Source organism: Natator depressus, chromosome 5 (genome assembly GCF_965152275.1).
Source record: "Natator depressus isolate rNatDep1 chromosome 5, rNatDep2.hap1, whole genome shotgun sequence".
NCBI lineage: Eukaryota > Metazoa > Chordata > Testudines > Cheloniidae > Natator > Natator depressus.
Window position 1 is genome coordinate 87,732,506 of NC_134238.1, and position 20,452 is coordinate 87,752,957.

The following is a 20,452-nucleotide window of genomic DNA, read 5'->3' on the forward strand; positions in this document are numbered from 1 at the left end:
TTAGTGCCTACTAAATCTTGACAGTATCCCTTTAACTTTATCACTTTCCTTTAAACAACAAAAAAAAGTCTGTCCTACCCTTTTTTGCTTTATTGCCACAACATCCTTCTTTCAAGATCAAAAGCTTCAGATCAAAGCCAAGATCAAACTCCATACTTTAAATAGAAGCAACTTTGCCATGAAGTATTACACAAAGGAGAACTTCTTAGAAGAGATATCACAGTGGAAAAATCTTATTTCAGCCCTTTTTTTCACACCCACAACAGGGCTCCTTAAAAAGTGCATTGACGTAGCATTTCTGTTTTGTAAAAACACAACAGGTCTGCCACTCTGAAAGTTGCCATAAAGTAACTCTTTAGCTTCCTGTGCATTCAAATGGAGAAAGAATATTATATCGTGATTCAAAAAGAGGATGATCAAAAACATAAAAGTAAACAAAGAAAAATATGTTCCTGGAATAAGTGCAACCACTTTAAAGAATTCAACAACGTTAGATCAGTTTCTGAGTTAGATCATCCCCTCCCACAGAGAAAGTTGTGGGAAGACAAGTGTCACAGGCATCAAGAAACCTGAAGTTATTCAAACAATCACACCTTCTTCCCCACCAGGAGAGAGAGATTCTAAAGCAGTGGTTCTCAAACTTTTGTACTGGTGACCCCTTTCACATAGCAAGCCTCTGAGTGCGACCCCTCTTATAAATTAAAAACACTTTAAAATATATTTAACACCATTATAAATGCTGGCGGCTAAGCAGGGTTTGGGATGGAGGCTGACAGCTCGCAACCCTCCATGTAATAACCTCGCGACCCCCTGAGGGGTCCAGACCCCCCCGGTTTGAGAACCCCTGTTCTAAAGAAATGGATTTGCAGAGGAGACAATCTCCCAAACGCGTAGATACCAGGAGGAAAAACCCTAGACATGCAAAGACATGCAGGCTGACTCCCCTCTGCCCCCTAATGGCTGCACAGCCATTGAGGGGAACTCAACAGGAATTATTGTTATTATTGTTTGTATTGCACTAGCACCTGGAGGGCCGAATAAGGAGTTGGGGTCCCATTGTGCTAGCTGCGGTACACACCATAACTCAAGTAGCCCCTACCCCAACAAGCTTGCAATCTAAGCATAAGATAAGAGATAACACGTTGATATAACAAACAGAAGGATAAGCACAAGGCAACTGTGAGAGGATTATGATGAGAGTAATAAGCAATGGTCACAGCACACCATCTGTCTAGTCAACCATTAACTAGACTTAATGGTGCTTCAGACAGATTTAACTCCTTATCAGACTTGGAAATCCATAGATATAGTGAAAGATAGTGAGAACAGCTTGCCACCTGCTCTACTCCTTCATACCCCCTGTGACGAAGCAGGACTGTTCTTAATGTTTCCTCTGAATATTGTGGGGGTGCCTCAGTTTCCCCCATGCAGTTCTTAAGTATCTAGGTGGTGGGATAAGGGTGCATGGTCGTTGCAGAGCCCTAGAGGGCAGGTGTGTGCAGGGGTTTGGACACAGTGAATGGCCAACACCCTGTTTCCGGCAGCTGATGGCCTGCCCCCTGCAAGGTGAGAGCTAAAGAGTTGGAGAACAAAGGAATCAGGTGCCCTCCTGGCCCGGGAAAGGGACAAAGCCCAGAGGAGGAGGGGCTGGAGAGAGTTTCAGTTTGGGGCTGGCTGGGGACATGGAATGAAGTGCAGACGTGGTTGTCTGGCTCACTGGCCCCACAAAATGGACCTGGCTGAGGGGTCCTGTTCTTTGCACCTACAAGCTCTGTTTTAGACCATGTTCCTGTCATCTAATAAACCTCTGTTTTACTAGCTGGCTGAGAGTCATGTCTGACTGTGAAGTTGGGGTGCAGGACCCTCTGGCTTCCCCAGCACCCCGCCTGGGTGGAGTCACTGTGGGAAGTGCACGGAGGGGCAGAGGATGCTGAATGCTCTGAGGTCAGACCCAGGAAGGTGGAAGTTGTGTGAGCTGTGTGTCCTGAAGACAGTCTGCTCACAGAAAGAAGACTTCCCCCAGATTCCTGACTGGCTTCGTAGGGAGCAGTTCCAGAGCATCGCCCGGGGACTCCGTGACACTCTCACAATCCCATGTAGCTCCAGAAATGAAGGGGACAAACCAGTCCTATGTTTCATTTTTCAATTAGAAGGACCTTCAATTAGAAGGACTCTCAGATCCCAAGCAGAGCTGTCCTAGATAATGACAAGATTTGACACAATTACCCACCCATCTAAAAGTATGCTAGAATCCTTTGCACTTTCAGTAGTATGATGAAAGCATAACTGGATTTTGAAATATATGGGTAGAGATGCAGCATTTAATCAACTGGGTGCAAAATGTCCCTAATATTCTGAAGCCTCCTTATACCTGGTGGCTTAGCTTAAAAACCAGTGCTTAAAACCAGGCCTGAACCCACACATAAAATGTACATTTAGGATGGTTTAGAACACTGTAGGATACATCTGTATTGCAGAGGTTTGCTTAACTTTAAATGGAGATGGCGGAACTTGCTTTGAACTGTTCAAGCTGTGATTGCTACTAATGACATTTTCTGAATCAATAGAAGACTTTCATTGACATGTACTTCCCTTTACATATTGTAACCACATTGTCTCCAGCTTCCACTTGTCTAGGATCTCTGATGCAGAAACATTCAATATTGATAAACTAAAAAAGTCATCCTACCTAAGGTGAACTCCATTTAAATACTCTCTGACTTGTCAATAGCTTTCAGAGACTAGAAGACGTGGGGAGGAAAAGAACTGAAGAGGAAAGTGTAAAACTGTTTCCTGTAAATGAATTTCAGAAGATCTTTTGCAAAGTGGAAGAAAGGGACAGGTGGACCAGTTGAGTCTGACCTTCCAGCCTCATCTCTAGAGACCTGAGGTCTGATTTTCCTCTCAATTACCCCAATTCTTTATCAGCATTATAAATGCTCCCAAGTACATTATACATACAGTTATAAAAAGGTACATAGTAAAGCTATAGCGCACAGAAGAGACAGAGAGAACTGTAAAGGTTTTAGAGTCACAATTCTGCAATGGCATCTATACTTTCGAGAGAATCTTGGTGAGATGCCCTGTAAGCTTGGAAGATATTTGGCTTCATCCTCCTAAAACACAAGATTTTGCATCGCTCAGTATAATACCAAGACATCATTGAACTTCCAATTTTGTTCAAGTTCTGTGGAAGTAGAACTTTACTGTCCTGACTGCATTTAAAGGGTGAAATCCTGGTTTCAATGAAGTCAGTAGGTGTTTTCCCATTGATGTCAGTGGAGTCAGGATTTTACCCCAAGTCTGTAATTGTTTTTCCAAGACATGAATGGATTTGAGATTAAAAAAAAGACAAAGAGATTTTGACTAGTTTAAATTGGAAGATTAATTTCTCTTAAGAACAAAGACAAGCTATGGCCTCAGCACCAGCTGGTGTGGACTTCAGGCTGCTTGATGGAAAAAGGCCTAACATTCACAAACACTCTAACTCTCATGATAGCCAAAAAAAAAAGAAGCAAACTTTAGAGTCAGAAAATACATGGGATCCCTTACCCAATGGCTCACAAGGTGATTTAATAATAGTTTCAAATACTAAATTGAGGCTCCAGTGTTCCATTGGGCATTGGATTTAGGGGCTTTGAAATCATGTTGCTTTCAGAATTTGGGAGCTGTGACTGAAGAAGCAGGCTAGAACTGGAAAGGAGGAGATGAATGGTACCCTTGGGCTGAGACTTCCAATGAACTACAGCTCAGACCATTATAAAAATCAAAACGAAGGAAATCCACAATATTTTATGTGGACTGTCTCAGGGGAGTTCAATTTCGACCTCATGCACCAAACATACCATGTCCTCCAAAAAGAAAAGGAGTACTTATGGCACCTTAGAGACTAACCAATTTATTTGAGCATAAGCTTTCGTGAGCTACAGCTCACTTCATCGGATGCATACTGTGGAAAGGGGGGGGGGGAGAAAACCTGGATTTGTGCTGGAAATGGCCCAACTTGATTATCATACACATTGTAAGGAGACTGATCACTTTAGATAAGCTATTACCAGCAGGAGAGTGGGGTGGGGGGAGAGAAAACCTTTTGTAGTGGTAAACACCCATTTTTTCATGCTCTGTGTGTATAAAAAGATCTTCTATACTTTCCACAGTATGCATCCGATGAAGTGAGCTGTAGCTCACGAAAGCTTATGCTCAAATAAATTTGTTAGTCTCTAAGGTGCCACAAGTACTCCTTTTCTTTTTGTGAATACAGACTAACACGGCTGTTACTCTGAAACATGTCCTCCAAGTGTCCCTGTAAGCTCTGGTGGTGGACGGTTTTCTGTATTTGAGATCAAGCAGCTCTTGAACATACCCATATTCTGGGAGATATGGCTGTCCAGATTCCATGCAGGGAGCCTCAGTTATTGTAAGTCCCTGTGAACACCTGTGCCCTTCAAGAGACTCTTTGTTGTTGCTCTCTCTCACTGCTAGCATGATGTGACCAGTATCCTCCCTTGTGCACATTCCTATGTACACGTACCACTTTCAGGCCAGACTTGCTCTTCCTGAAAATCCTTCTTCCTGTGCACTCATCTGAGGAGAAAGACAGAAGCCTGACAAAGCAGACAATGTTGTGGATGTATTTTCAAAACCCCTTCTAGAACACTCAGATCACCACCTTTGAAAATTCCCCTTCATATCTGTGTTACAAGCCACTCTATTAGTAGCCAGGCCATCAGAGAGAGGGTTCCCAGGTAGGGATGGATTGACATGTCTGCCTATTGAGCAATTATCCAAGACCAGATTCATAGCCTGAAAAATGAAGGATGGGGAAAAAAATTCTTGGCCATCTATGAGACAGATGAGAACTGTACTTGATGTGGCCTGTAATAGTAGTTCATAAAATGCTTGAATACCCTTCTCTCCTGAGCTTCACAAACACACACCTTTTAAATATCCTGGCTCAATGGGGATGGATGCCCAGAGCTTTGGAAAGGTAGTATTTTATTTTCCACACCTACCACTTCTACACCTCTACACTAAAAATAGCTGGCATATTATTTTCCAAAGCAGCTCTTGATTTTTATTATTTTATATGCTGAAACAAATGTCAAAAGAGATGGAAACACTAAGTGTTATTCTAAACTTTAAAGATTTGGGCTATGTTTGGAAGGCTACTGCTATAATTATCCTAAAAGAAAAGCTGTTTGTTTGCAAGGTAACTCACACACTATTTAAATCCTCTATGAATTGTTTCAGTTGGCCAAGGAAAACAATGGGCAAAGTAAGAATTAATTGGCTGCTAATCTCTGTGTTTTTCTTAGGATGTTTTTGCAAGCAATGGATTAAAATCAACGTTTAATGCTACACAGTCCCAGCTGCAACCATATTAGGAGAGCCTCAGCTAAAAATCTCTGCAAAAAAAGGACCTGTCCTCCCACTCTTTGCTATGTTTCCACCCCCTGCATATGTAGGTGGGAGAGTGGGAGCTTGGGAATGTGAATTTGATCCAGCACTGATCAGCCAGGCAGCAAACTCTTATTGTTCTTTAGATACCAAACATAACTAGGGATAAGCCCAGTCATTCTCCACATAACACAGCTTTTGTGCTCAGCAGTGCGATTAACAGAAAAGGGAACCACAAAGAGCTTTTAGAGCTTTATTAAACTTGTCATAAATAACATATTCTAATGTACAAATCTTAGGAATTCAGTTCACATTTATATTAGAAATGAAAAAAAATATTTAAAATAAACTTCCCCTTCAGGCCTTTTGCAGTTACTCATTCAGGTTTATGTACCTTTTTGTTCTCTGTTGTATATATATTATACTGTAAGAAAACTGAAAGGGAGAGATGAGAATCTTACTGTTTCTGATTTATGTTAGAGCAGGGATCGGCAACCTTTGGCACACGGCCCGCCAGGGAAAGCTCCTGGCAGGCTGGGCTGGTTTGTTTACCTGCAGCATCTGCAGGTTCGGCCGATCGCAGCTCCCACTGGCTGCAGTTCGCCGTCCCAGGCCAATGGGGACTGCGGGAAGCAGCACGGGCCGAGGGATGTGCTGGTCGCCCTTCCCGCAGCCCCCATTTGCCTGGGACAGTGAACCATGGCCAGTGGAAGCTGCGATCGGCCGAACCTGCAGACGCTGCAGGTAAACAAACTTACCCTGATGGGCCATGTGCCAAAGGTTGCCGACCCCTGGATTAAACAATACTTGAAGTTTTTAGCAGGTCACTAAACTGAAGCCAGTGATTTATACTAAGGAGTCTCATTTAGTATTCATGGGTGTGAATTTTTTGGCATAATAACTAAAACTACTTCTTACTTCTCTAGCACTTTCTAATCAAGGATATGGAAACTGAGGCACAAAGAAGTTAAGGGCAACATTTTCAAACATGGCAGCTAAGGTTGAACACCTAAATCTATATTAGGCACTTGATTTTCAGAGGTGAGGTGAACTCATTTATTAATCTAAATGAGTTTAGGTGCCTAACATCAGCACCATATTTGCAAATTTTAGCCTAAGTGATTGCTCAGGTCACATAGGGAGTCTGTGTTATAACCATTAATTAGATTCTGTGCATTAACCAAAAGACCCTCTGTGATGTTACGCCCCATATTCTTTATAGAAATATGCTTATGATATGAATATGGCATAACTAAGATGTATTTTAAGCAAGATGGGTCTTGTGAGATATCATTGGAAAGGTTATGATTTACTGAATGTGATTATCCAATGTATCATTTCTGTATCTGGAGTTAGGAATATTGAGTATGTAACAATTACAACTATGGTTATACCTGGGGAACACCCACCAGACAGTAATCTATCAGCCTGGATGGGCTATTAGGAAAGACAATGGGTCTTTAAAGATGCTGATCTCCCATCTTCCTGTAGTTCCTTCCTGTGGACATTACAAATAAGCCTTATCTCATGGTTGCTTTAACACTGCAAAAAGAAAAGGAGTACTTGTGGCACCTTAGAGACTAACCAATTTGAGCATAAGCTTTCGTGAGCTACAGCTCACTTCATCGGATGCATACTGTGGATGAAGTGAGCTGTAGCTCACGAAAGCTTATGCTCAAATAAAATTCTACACTTTCCACAGTATGCATCCAATGAAGTGAGCTGTAACTCACGAAAGCTTATGCTCAAATAAATTGGTTAGTCTCTAAGGTGCCACAAGTACTCCTTTTCTTTTTGCGAATACAGACTAACACGGCTGTTACTCTGAAACCTGTCATTTAACACTGCAAGGTCATGTGATGATGTCACTTGGTATGAAATACCACCTTGGACACTGCTGGTACTTTTCCACTGAAGAAGGAGGGTAGAGATCAAACAGGGAAACAAAAGATTCCCGCCATATGTAAATTATATTTAAGGCTGGAGAGTGAATTAATCAAGGTCGCCAGTTCTTCACTGAATCCCCACCCAGGATGACTGCGGTAAACACCCAAGACTGATCTGGGAAGAAAGGACTGGGACCCGGGCTGAGACAGAGGTCTAGCCTGTGAAGAGAAATTTCTGGAACTCTAAGCTGCAGAAACTCTGCAACCTGCCTTAAACAACATTTAGGGTGAGAAATTACTATTTGTAACCAGTTTCTTTAGTGAATTAAGCTTAGGGTGCATGTTTGTTTATTTTGCTCAGTAATCTGCTTTGTTCTGTTTGCTATCCCTTATCACTTAAAATTTAACTTTTGTAGTTAATAAACTCGTTTCTTGTTTATTCCAAAACCCAGTTTGTGCAATTCATAACTGGGGCTGGAGGCAAAAAGCTGTGCATAACTTCCTTCACATTGAGAGAGAGGGCGAATTTCATGAGCTTACGCTATGTAGATCTCTATACAGTGCAAGACAATATAATTTTGGATTTACACTCCAGAGGGGGTATGCACCAGAGCGCTGGGCAATTCCCTGAGCTGAGCCCTCCCACACAGAGCTGACTGCGGACTCTGTGTTATTATACAGCTGGGTGTGTCCCTGCCTGTGTGTGTGCTGGAGAGGGGGGCTTGAGAGCCTGACATAGCAGCACAGAGTGGGGGAGGGGACCCAGGCTGGTGGGATGCCAGCACATCAGGTGGCACTTCCATACATAATTTTCTATTATAAAATCATATGCAATAATGATCAGAATACAGCAGAGAATCAAAATGGCATATTATTTTAAATTTCTCCAAAATTACACCAGATTTTTTTAAACTTTGTATGATATAACGTACATCTTAACACTCTAAAATTCAAGTCTGGGGCATTTTTTATATTTATTTATAATTATGTCTAAACCACTCAATAAACAAAATATGTCCATTTCTGGATCCTACCCTATTAGTACCTTAAGTACAATCGGTAGAAACATGTAAGTGAAATTCATAAAATTACACTGTATGTGAAGAACCATCTTTAATTCAGATCAATGTAAGGCTTACCTACAAAATTAACATTTACCTACAGTATACTTTACATAATGATAACTTGCCAAATATAAAATAATATTGCCTGCATCAAATTCTTCATATACAGTAGTTAATTGACTTGGTTATTGTCTTCATATCCCTTTAAAAGGGCATGATCAAGAGTAACAGTGTATAGAAACGTTTTGTTTGCACAATCTATCTTGGTCTGTTTCTGTTCACGATTCATCTGGCTCTATGCACCTTACAATATGCTACAATTTGTTTCAGTGCATTTCTATACATCACAAAATCTCATCCACCTGAGTATTATTTAGATGGCTGAAAATGAGATGGAGTGTTAACAGAACTTCTAATTTCTGAAACGACAGACCACCAAAGAATTTTATTTTTAAAGGTTTGTTTCATCCTTATTATTATTAGAGATTCAACTAGCCAATTTATTGTATTGACCTACACTAATTTAAATACATTAAGAGCATTTTAAGGATCATTTAATTTCCCACTCTGCAAACAGTTTAGTATCCCAAGGTGACCATTATTCTTGAAGGCAACTATCTATTTTTCAAACGATATCTATCACCAAGCTTAAGTATTTTTCACATATAAATTAGCAATTAAGATTTCTTCAGATTATATCTCAAAATATCAATTATATACTCCGCAGTGATTTGAAAATGCATGCACACGTCTCCGTGTTCTGTTAGGCCAAAAAATAGTTTGAGGTTAGTTATGTAGCAAGTTTGAGCATTAAAGCAACAGCATGTTATTCTTGGGACCAGTACTCACAAGATTTGAAATGAATCTAACAGAGTCACTATTCATCTTCACAGAGTGAAAAAAATCTAAAAACCCTATGCCAAATCATGGGGTTGAATAAACTTTGTCTACTAAGCAGAAGTCCATATTGCCAATGCCTACTCATGTACCTGACCGGCACAAATGGAGAGGATTTCAGTTGTTTGTTGCCTTCCCCATCAAATATTTACAAATATCACATTCAGACAGAAATCTTAGAGATAAAACATGACAAGAAATACCAAGGATTAAGTTACATAGTTCAGTGGAAACACTGACCCTGAAGGAGTTACTTCTTTGCTGAATGCCTGTCTATACACACTGTAAAACTTAGATAAACAAATGATAACTATCTTCTAGAGGTGTAAGGGGAGCACTCCTTTTTAATGGCATTTGGATTTGGTCAGTTTGTTAGTAATTGACTGTTAACTACTAATTTATGATGCATCATCTATGCAGTCTATCCTAAGAGCCCCTTAGTCATCATTCTCTCTTAGTAATAGGAAACAGGAAATCTATAAAGTTTGTAAGTGGGACAACAGCCAGGAACTGGCCTTAGTAACAACCTATTATTCATAGTAAATAAAGGTATTGCTGTAACATCCCCCAAAAGTTTATATAACCAATGAAAGACATTCCTTACATCAATTTTTGGCATTTCACAATTTATATTTTTCCTGGATTGTTTAACTGGCTCATGAAGTTTGGCCCTCAAGCTGGACAGTCTAAGAGCCAGCCAGATACAAAACCAGATACTTGCTGAAATAATCTAAACCATGTAGAAAATAGCAAGAACATGTAGAAAATAAAGAACCTTAACAACCATGAATAAACGAATATCAACTAGTGGAAGAATTTTCTTGACCTTACATCTTTGGAGAGCAGTGTGCACATGGTATATTCATTTACAAACAACACTAGAAAATGGATCTTAAATGACAGATTATGCATAGAATCCCATATAATTGTGAATGCTACTGAAAAGCATTTTCAGCTAAGAAACAAAACCAGCAGAGGAAAAGTAGGTGGAAGGATAGCTCAGTGGTTTGAGCATTGACCTGCTAAACCCAGGGTTGTGAGTTCAATCCTTGAGGGGGCCATTTGGGATCTGGGGCAAAAATTGGGGATTGGTCCTGCTTTGAGCAGAGGGTTGGACTAGATGATCTCCTGAGGTCCCTTCCAACCCTGATATTCTATAATTCTAAGGAAACAAAGGTTTAAAAAGACTAAAACAAACATGGCACAATTCTTAATAGTCTCTAGGAGGAGTTTATGTTCAGTTGTTCATTCAGAATTAGTGGCTCTATTCTGCCACTCATGTGGAGTACTGCATACTGGAATCAAGTAGAGCAAATGTGGAATCAAGTCCTAAGTAGGAACAGAAAGAGACAAGATGGGCAAGAGGGTGAGGGAGCAGGAAGAAGGGTACTGTCAACGCACGCAATCTGATTGTGGTATTTGCTGTTTTGGCCACTGTATTGTTAGCAAAGAGCGAAGCTGAATACAGGATAAGTTGAACAAGTAGAATTTTATTAGACTCCGTGCACTACTCTGTCTACATAGCTGTGTTTCTTCTAGCCTAACTCCATTAGTTTCTCAGTTCCCCTGCTGTCTCACCCATAACAGTTCTTCCGGGGAACATGGACCCTCTGGCTCTGGCCTACACTTAACATTTAGATCAAGCTAACTATGTTGTTCAGGGGTGTGTAAAAATTCACACCCTCAGCGCCACAGTTAAGCTGATCTACCCAGTGTTGTAGACACAGCCAGGTCAATGGAAGAATTCTTCCACAGACCTAGTTACCACTGCTCAGGGAGGTGGATTACCTACATTGACGGAAAAGCTCCTTCTGTCACTGTAGGAAGTGTCTATACTGCAGCGCTACTGTGGCATAGCTATAGTGCTGCAGCTGTGCCACTGTAGTCCTTGTAGTGTAGACATAGCCTCTAGTTCCACTGATCATGATTCAGCCACAGGTCACGTAGTCTTGTGATTACATAAAAATTTCAAATTTCATTTAAGGAACATATCTCACCACTTAAATATATCCAGTTCAAGTACTAATGGAAAATGTGTCATGAAAGAGCATATTGGCTACATATTTTGACTGAGAAAGAGATATTTTAATTTAATGTGACACTGAGGATGATCACTTCATCATGAAACAGCAAGTTAGAGTTTCACGCATAGTATCTTACCAATAAATAATGGTATTTTTCCTGTACTAAGCAAGAATTCAATTTCAACAGGAACAGGAGAAAATGGAGACAAATTGGAGGGTGTTCAGACTAGTGAACAAAACAATTAAAGGGGTGTAGGGATCATCTTATACATTGGTTGTCTAAACAACAGCTAAGGAGAGTTGAGGGTGGGTAAAGATAACTGTTTATATATATTTTTAAAAGCATTATTTATTTAGGGAGTAATAAGAAGTTCTAAGTAGAGTAATCAGATTACAAAGAAAAAAAATGCTGCAACTATAGGGAAATCTTCATCGACAACAAGCTCTATCAGACTATGGTCCTAAGAAAGGTGTGGAGGCCCCATCACCTAAGACATTTAAAACTAGACAAGATAAAAACCACAAGAAAATATACGTTAGAGAGCAATCCAGTAGTGGCAGAGGTGGTGGGGGGGTACTGAGTGGACTTATACATGCTTTCCAGCTCCAAAAGCTGCTGAGTGCTTCTCATTCCACTACATGTCAGCTTAACTCATTGACCAAAGTTACGGGTTTTAAGTCATTATTAGCCTAGCACAGGAAGAAAAGCTGCTACAGTCCTGTGGTGACTCACTTCTGAAACTTCAGTACATCCTGAAGACTGCTGATGCTCGATCTGATAAGTGGCAAATTCAACAACCCAGTATGTTTGACCTTATTTAACACAGCCACGGTATGTTTCTGGAAAAAATTATTCAGAAAATGAGTGGGTGCTGCAGAAATATGTACATTCATCACATGTACTCTATTATGTTGTTTTGTAGCCAGAAGATAGTCATGCTGTTCTGTGGAATTCTTCCACATCAGACAGGATAGGCCAGTCATTACAACACATCCTCTGTTATAAGACTTGATTTACACAAGTGCATGTGAGATCAGAAACTAGTGGTTACAAATTAGAGGACGCACAGAATGACTTTATTATGGGTGAGACAAGGTCATTGAGGTAATATATTTTATTGGACCAACTTCTGTTAGCGAGAGCGACAAGCTTTTGAGCTTACACAGAGCTTTTCTTCAGGTTTTATTATGGGTGTAATACTAATGGAGATTTGCTAGTATTCAAGTTTTGCTAGTTATATTTTACATGACTGTAGTGCCAAATCTCTGTGGTCCTGTGCAAAGACTGTAGGGGCAGGATTTGGGATAGCATGCTGGTTGTAGGCCAATGGCAGAAATAGAGAAGCTTCCACTACACAGATTTCCAGTCCTCTGCTTCATGGTAGAGAATTGTAAGGGATACAAAAGGCTAATTCTTCCAGTGGGATGAAGACACCTCAGTAGGGCCACATCCACATCCTGGTATTCATTCCTCTCCACCACTTGCACAACTACCCAGCCGAGTTTCTTAAGATGGACACTGGCATGAAGATTTTGAATAGGAAAAAAAAAGTAATCTCTGGAGGTGCTTCTTGGATGTGTAATAACAAATTCCATAGAATATTAAGTGCCTGCAGGTTGTATGTTAGGATAATCCTGGAGGAAAAATCTTAAACCCATTTTAGTGGATAATACTGTAAACTACCTGGGATAGTGAAGTCTTTTTGTAATCTTCTCTGTATTCTGCGGCTGATGTGGGTTTCCTGAATGGAAACCAATAAAAGAAAAAAATCAAATAAACTGGCAACAACTAGATCCACTATAAAAATTATAAAAACATGGAAGAAAGATGAAGGAGCCATTTTACTAAATCAGAATAAGCAGTAGGACACACACTAACCCTGGACTACTAGAAGTTGGAAGCTGTGCCAGGTGTTGCTGGCAAAGTAGTTTTCCCCATATTTGCAATACAGCTTTAGATTTTATGTATGACCAAAATATGATGATAATTTGGGCATTCTCACTTTATGTTTCCTCCAAATAAATATCTACTGATGCATTATATGTTTTATCCTGAGTGATGTCAAGCACTCTAATATGATCTGTTTAATATTATCAGCAACACTGCTGGCTTTTTTGTGCAGTGGGAACTTAGAGCTGGGGCACTCAGAATTTTGTGAGAGCTCTCAGATTATCAGGTTTATGAATGACTTAAAATATTACACTGTATTTCAATGTTTTTAATATTGTGTTGGCAAAATAAAAATTAAAAGCAGAATGGGTCAGATTGTGAGATAATTACGTAGCCAGAATCGGGAGCAACTGGCGCATCATGGTGGTGAGAGTCACAAACTCCCTCTTGATCCCTTTAATGCTCATGGGAGGGATTAAACTGCTCTGAGCCTATACCCATTCCAGCAGTACATACTGCCTGACAGCCTGGAGTAGCATTGTCACCCAGTCAATTGGGGCTGATGGGAATGGAACTTTAGTTCCACGTATTCATATGGAAGAGAACACAACAATTCTACAGAGCCTGGTTCCACTTCTGTGCTGCTAGCCATGATCCATGTAGCCAACACAAGGACATAAGGGGGTGGTTTGTGTCCCCATACAGCCCTGTGCCAGCACACTAGCCAGGCTACAATTTGCCCCAAAATGAAAACTGTCTAAACTACTACTAAATCAGTTCTAACATAATATATGAGTAGCTTTAGATTATAATTTATAATACAAGTTACTAACATCTTGTGAAATGCTGAGCACCCTCAGATCCCTTGACTTCAGTGTGAATTGAGGATCCTCAACTTGCAAAATTGACCTCTCACTAACTAAGGTGTCCTATTCACTGAATGACAGGAACTCCAGCTTCTTTCACTAAAGTGGAAACCAGTTCCTGCAAGAGCGTGAGAATTGCTGAAGGCAAAAAGGGTAAATCATCAAAAAAGTTATTGATGGAAAAGAGTGAGAGCGGGAAGAGGTCAGTGTGCTGTTCTCAAAGGAAGAAAGAATAGTAAACCAGTATCATTTTAGCTGGCGTTGTTTTTTACAGAACATCTGAAATCTCTTTGGTCTTTAAAGACAATCTATAGTAATTTAGACTCTGCTGGATTTGTAAATATTTTTACCACAGGTTTTGCCTATGTAGGCTCTTGCAACAGATACTGAAATGACTTGCTAGCAGTTCTGGATATTCTTAAGTACTAATCATAGTTAGGAAGACATATGCAGCTCAGTTTTCACACCAATCAAAAGTATTATAGATTTCTTTTGCTTCATTTTACTCCCCACCTTTTTCCGTAATTTTTGGTGTCACACTCAGAACAATCTTTACGGTGATGGATAGAAGTAAAATTCCACAAACCATTTAGTGGCTGATTATTGATGTGCTGACTCAATGGCGCACAATTAACAACACTTTTTTCTCCATCCATCTGGATAACTGTTCTACAAAGCAACCTTCTTGTTTGCTGTGTGGAATACGAAACTCAGCTAAATATGCCTGCTGTTATTCCTAATCAAGTCATAATCCTTTACAGCAAACTTTGCAGAAGAGTCTGAAAAGTCACTGGCTTGGTACCATGCCTGAAGTTTCTACATAATGCTCTCTAAATTCACTGACAAGAAACTTTGTTAATTCAGATTTAAACTTGCCCGGTGGTGCCTCCTGCCCTTCCAGAACATTGAGTTCAGCTCTGAAAACCCAGAAATGAAGACTTAAGGTATGTGCCACCTCCACAATGCAACCTTAACTCTGCTCCATGGAGCTGGCAATAGCCACTGGGAATGGTTCAGTAAAGCTACTCTCATAAATTGACAGGAAGAAACAAAGAGAATGTGCCATTGTTTACATTGTATTTGAATTCCAGTATGTATTTGCATGCTCTCCAGCTGTGTTCACGTTAGGCAGAGTTGTACTGAAAGTTAGAGGGATTAGTTAGAGCAGGTTGGAAGAGTTGTCACAAAACAATAACAGAAAATGTGGTAATAGCAGTAGTGCTAAATGACCAAAAAGATTAGTAGCGACTGGATGTCTAACACGGTGAATGCCATTGAAAATGAGATAGGATCAGAGGCTGAAATAGGGAAAAACAAGTTAAAAGTTACTTAGACAAGTTAAATGTCTTCAAGTCATCAGGGTCTGCTGAAATACACCCTAGAATACTCAAGAAGCTGACTAAGAAGATATCTGAGCCATTAGTGATTACCTTTGTAAAGTCATGGAAAATGGGAGAGATTACAGAGGACTGAAAAAGGACAAATATAGTGCCAATTTATAAAAAGTGAAATAATGATAACCGAGAGAATTACAGACCAGTCAGCTTAACCTCAGTACCCAGAAAGATAATGGAGCAAATAATTAAGCAATCAATTTGCAAACATCTATAAGAGAATAAGGTGATAAGTAGTGGGCAGCATGGATTTGTCAAGAATAAATCTGTCATACCAATTTAATAGCTTTCTTTGACAGGGTAACAAGTTTTGTAGATTAGCAGGAAGTGGTAGATGTGGTATATCTTGACTTTAGTATGGCTTTTGATACTGTCTCATAAACAAACTAGAGAAATAAACTGGTTAGAAATCCATCCCCAGAGAGTAGTTATCAGTGGTCCACAGTCAAGCTGGAAGGGCATATCAAGTAGGGTCCCACAGGGATTAGTTCTGGGTCCGGTTCTGTTTAATATTTTCATCAATGATTTAGATAATAGCATAGAGTACACTTTTAAAGCTTGCAGAATATACCAAGCTGGGAGGGGTTTCTAGTGCTTTGGAGGACATAAATAAAATTCAAAATGATCTGGACAAATTGAAGAAATGGTCGGACATAAATAGGATGAAATTCAATAAGGACAAATGCAAAGTACTCCACTTAGCAAGGAACAATCACTTGCACATATACAAAATGGGAAATGGCTGCCTAGGAAAGAGTACTGTGGAAAGGGATCTGGGGGTCATAGTGGATCACAGGCTAAATATGAGTCAACTTCATTCTGGGATGTATTAGCAGGAGTGTTGTAAGCAAGACACAAGAAGTAATTCTTCCGATCAACTATGCACTGATTAGGCCTCAACTGGAGTATTATGTCCGGTTCAGGGCACCACGTTTCAGGAAAGATGTGGACAAACTGGAGAAAGTCCAGAGAAATAACAACAATTATTAAAGGTCTAGAAAACATGACGTATGAGGGAAAATTGAAACAATTGGGTTTGTCTAGTCTGGAGAAGCGACGATTAAGGGGGGGACACATGATAACAGTTTTCAAGTACAATAAAGGTTGTTACAAGGAGGCAAGAGAAGCAGCAATGGACTTAAATTGCAGGTTTAAAGGCTGGTTTAGGTTGGACATTAGGAAAAACTTCCTAACTGTCAGGGTATTTAAGCACTGGAATAAATTGCTTAGGGACATTGTGGAATCTCCATCATTGGAGATTTTTAAGAGCAGGTTAGACAAACACCTGCCAGGGATGGTCTAGTTATGTAGTGCTGCCATGAGTGGACATGCAGGGGAGTGGACTAGATGACCTCTAGAGGTCCCCTTCTGTCCTACAATTCTATGATATGAGGAGAGATGCATATGTTCCTTGAAACATCAAGTATGTCTCATTTCAGTGCCGAGTTCTGCAGGTTGTATCAGTAGTGATGACAGGAGTAATCTTATCATAGGGATCGTCAGCAGCCTGATGAAGGGACTATACCATTTAGCAAGCCTGGAGTGATTTGCGTGGAGTAGACTCAGTATGAGCATAGGCCAGGTGTAGATAGCTCCACCTTGCTACTCCTGACCTAACCCCAGCTTTGCCTTAGCAAAGAGAAGATGTTAACAATTTGTCATACAGTGCTCATGTACACTGTTCCCTTCATGTTCTGCAGCATCTAAAAAGGCTGAGTGCTAGTATGTGTGTTAATGGCATGTTAGGGGCATTGCTCAAAGAGGGCAGAGTTAAGATTGTGTTGTGGAACTGATGTTTTTTTTAACTGTGTATTTCCTGGTTTTCAGAGGTTTGAATGCAGTTGGACTTAATGTTTTGGAAGGGCACCAGGCACTCCCTGGACAACCTTATCTCTGTGTTAAAGTATTTTGTCAGTTTCAGAGTAACAGCCGTGTTAGTCTGTATTCACAAAAAGAAAAGGAGTACTTGTGGCACCTTAGAGACTAACCAATTTATTTGAGCATGAGCTTTCGTGAGCTACAGCATCCGATGAAGTGAGCTGTAGCTCATGAAAGCTCATGCTCAAATAAATTGGTTAGTCTCTAAGGTGCCACAAGTACTCCTTTTCTATTTTGTCAGTGAAGTTCCTAGGTGTTTAAAAAGAAAAATCACAAAATCAAAAATATGTTGTTTTTTGTAGGAGATACTGTTAAATTAGGGAAGTGTAGTTACTGCTCTGGACAGCACTTTGAACTCTGATGCACTAGCCAGGTACACAGGAAAAGCCCCGTTATCTGATTTTTTTTTAATTAATAAAGAATGCATGGTTTCAAAACAATAGATACTTTATTTCAAAGAGGGGATTTGGTTGGCTTACAGGGAATTAAAATCAACGAAGTGGGCAGGTTTGCATCAAGGAGAAACACACACAACTGTCACACCGAAGCCTGGCCAGTCATGAAACTGGTTTTCAAAGCCTCTCTGATGCACAGCGCGCCTTGCTGTGCTCTTCTAATCGTCCTGGTGTCTGGCTGCTCAAAATCGGACACCAGGTGATTTGCCTCAACCTCCCACCCTGCCATAAATGTCTCCCCCCCTACTCTCACAGATATTATGGAGCATACAGCAAGCAGCAATAACAGTGGGAATGCTGGTTGCGCTGAGGTCTGACCAACAGCACCAGCAAGCTTTTAAACGTCCAAAGGCACATTCTACCATCATTCTGCACTTGCTCAGCCTATGGTTGAACTGCTCCTTACTACTGTCCAGGTTTCATGAGCCATGGGAACAAGGGGTAGGCTGGGGTAGGTGTGACTGTGCGGTGCTGCCAGCTAGGAGAGCAGCCTGAGGCAGAAGCCTCCAGCTCACAGGAGAGCAGTGTTGCAGCAGAAGCAGTGGAGCTGAACACCATGCCCAGGAGGTTGCTAGGAGCTGGGCTGGGAAGACTTTCCCAGAATCCCCAGCCAAGCTACATGTCCGACGAGGACAGCTACCAGTCCTACTTCACCGTCTGCTGCAGAGTTGCAGGAAAGCAGAGTTGCAGTGGAAGCGGTGGAACCATACACCATGAACGAGGATGACTAGCAGTCCTACTTCACTGTCTGCTGCGAAGGCACACAAAAGCTGCTGCTGTGTAGCAATGCTAGCTGCTGCAGGTGCTTCTGTGTCGAATGCTTGGAGATCCTGGTAGGGCAAGGTACCTCAGCCAAGGCAAAAGAGCAAGAGCCCTGGAGCTGTTACATGTGTCAACCATAGAAGTGGTATGGGGTGTTACAGCGCCGACCGGACTGGAATGTACAGCTGCAAGACTTCTTCACCAGCAACAAAGGACAGGAATGTGATGCACCTAAAATCTAAAAAGGCACGCACATTTCCCAGAGTCACTACCCTTGATAACAGAACATAAATGATTGCATTGGCTACTTGGATCACAACAGCCCCCACAGTAGACTTGCCCACAACAGCAGCGGTGACGGTGAGCTGAGCGGGCTCCATGCTTGCCATGGTATGGCATCTGCACGGGTAACCCAGGAAAAAAGGCGCAAAATGATTGTCTGCTGTTGCTTTCACGGAGGGAGGGGCAACTGATGACATATACCCAAAACCACCCGGGACAATGTTTTGGCCCCATCAGGCATTGGGAGCTTAACCCAGAATTCCAATGGGCGGCGCAGACTGCAGGAACTGTGGGATAGCTACCCACAGTGCACCGCTCCATAAGTTGATGCTAGCCACTGTAGTGAGGACGCACTCCGCCGACTTAATGAGCTTAGTGTGGACATATGCAATCGACTGTATAAAATCGAATTCTAAAAATCGACTTCTATAAAATTGACCTAATTTCGTAGTGTAGACAAACCCTAAGTCTGCAGCTACAACTTACTCTTAGCAGTATAGGAGGATCAGAGAGGTGGGAAGTGGCCCATTCATCTAAATTAGATGTTCTTAGCTAAAAGAGAATACCCAGTTAAGATGAATACAGCCTCAAAACAAGTTCTGAAAGGTGTGAACTGATTCACTCATCTCACTGGATGTTCTTATCTCCCCTCCCTTGGTTCCAGTGCTTGTGGCCAAACACCATGCACTGAGTAGGCCTGTTCTCAGCTCCTCACTTGGTTTCAGCACAATATGCTTGGTGCATGCCCTGAGCATGTTCTCAACTCCCAAATATGAGTTTCAGTGCTGCGTACAGTGCCAGGCATCTAACTTCCCCATTCCATTCCCCACCCCAGTGTCTTCATTGTATGCCTGTGCCATGGATCTAGCGCAGAGGTGGGCAAACTACGGCTGGCGGGCCACATCCGGCCCGTGGGACCATCCTACCCGGCCCCTGAGCTCCTGGCCTGGGAAGCTTGCCCCCGGCCCCTCCCCTGCAGTTTCCCCTCCCCCAGAGCTTCAGCTCACTGCACTGCTGGCGCAATGCTCTGGGCAGCGGGGCTGCGAGCTCCTAGGGCAGCACAGCTGCAGAGCCACGGCCTGACCTGGTGCTCAGTGCTGCATGGCACGGCTGCCTGTCCTAGTGCAGCCGCGCCGCCAGCTACCGGTGCTCCAGGCAGCATGGTAAGGGGGCAGGGAGCGGGGGCGGGGGTTGGATAGAGGGCAAGAGAGTTTGGGGGGTGGCCAGGGGTGTGGATAGGGGTCGGTGCAGTCAGGGCGGGGAACAGGGGAGTTGAATGGGAGCATGGGTCCCAGAGGGGCAGTCAGGAAGGAGAGGAGGAGTTGGGTGGGGCTGGTGGGGGGGCAGTCAGGGGCGGGGGTTCTGGAGGCAGTCAGGTAATAGGGAGCGGGGGGGGGAGTGGATGGGACAGGGGTCCCGGAGGGGCAGTCAGGAAGGAGAGGGGGGTTGGATGGGGCAGTGGGGGGCAGTTAGTGGCGGTGGGTCCAGGCGCGGTCAGAGAGAAGGGTTGTTGGATGAGGCAGGGGTCCCGGGGGGCAGTCAGGAAGGAGAGGGGAGGTTGGATGGGGCAGGGAGTCCGGGGGCGGTCAGCGGACAGAGAGCAGCGGGGGTGGATGTGGCTGGGGTCGGCGGGGGTCGGATAGGGGGCGGGGGCCG

General features: G+C 42.2%; 1 protein-coding gene across 3 annotated transcripts in view; it reads right to left on the reverse strand.

Moving 5' to 3' along the window:
- The window catches only part of AOPEP (aminopeptidase O (putative)), a 378,987-nt gene that overhangs the window by 110,076 nt on the left and 248,459 nt on the right, over nucleotides 1-20,452 (reverse strand). The gene's annotated exons all lie outside the window — the stretch shown is intronic.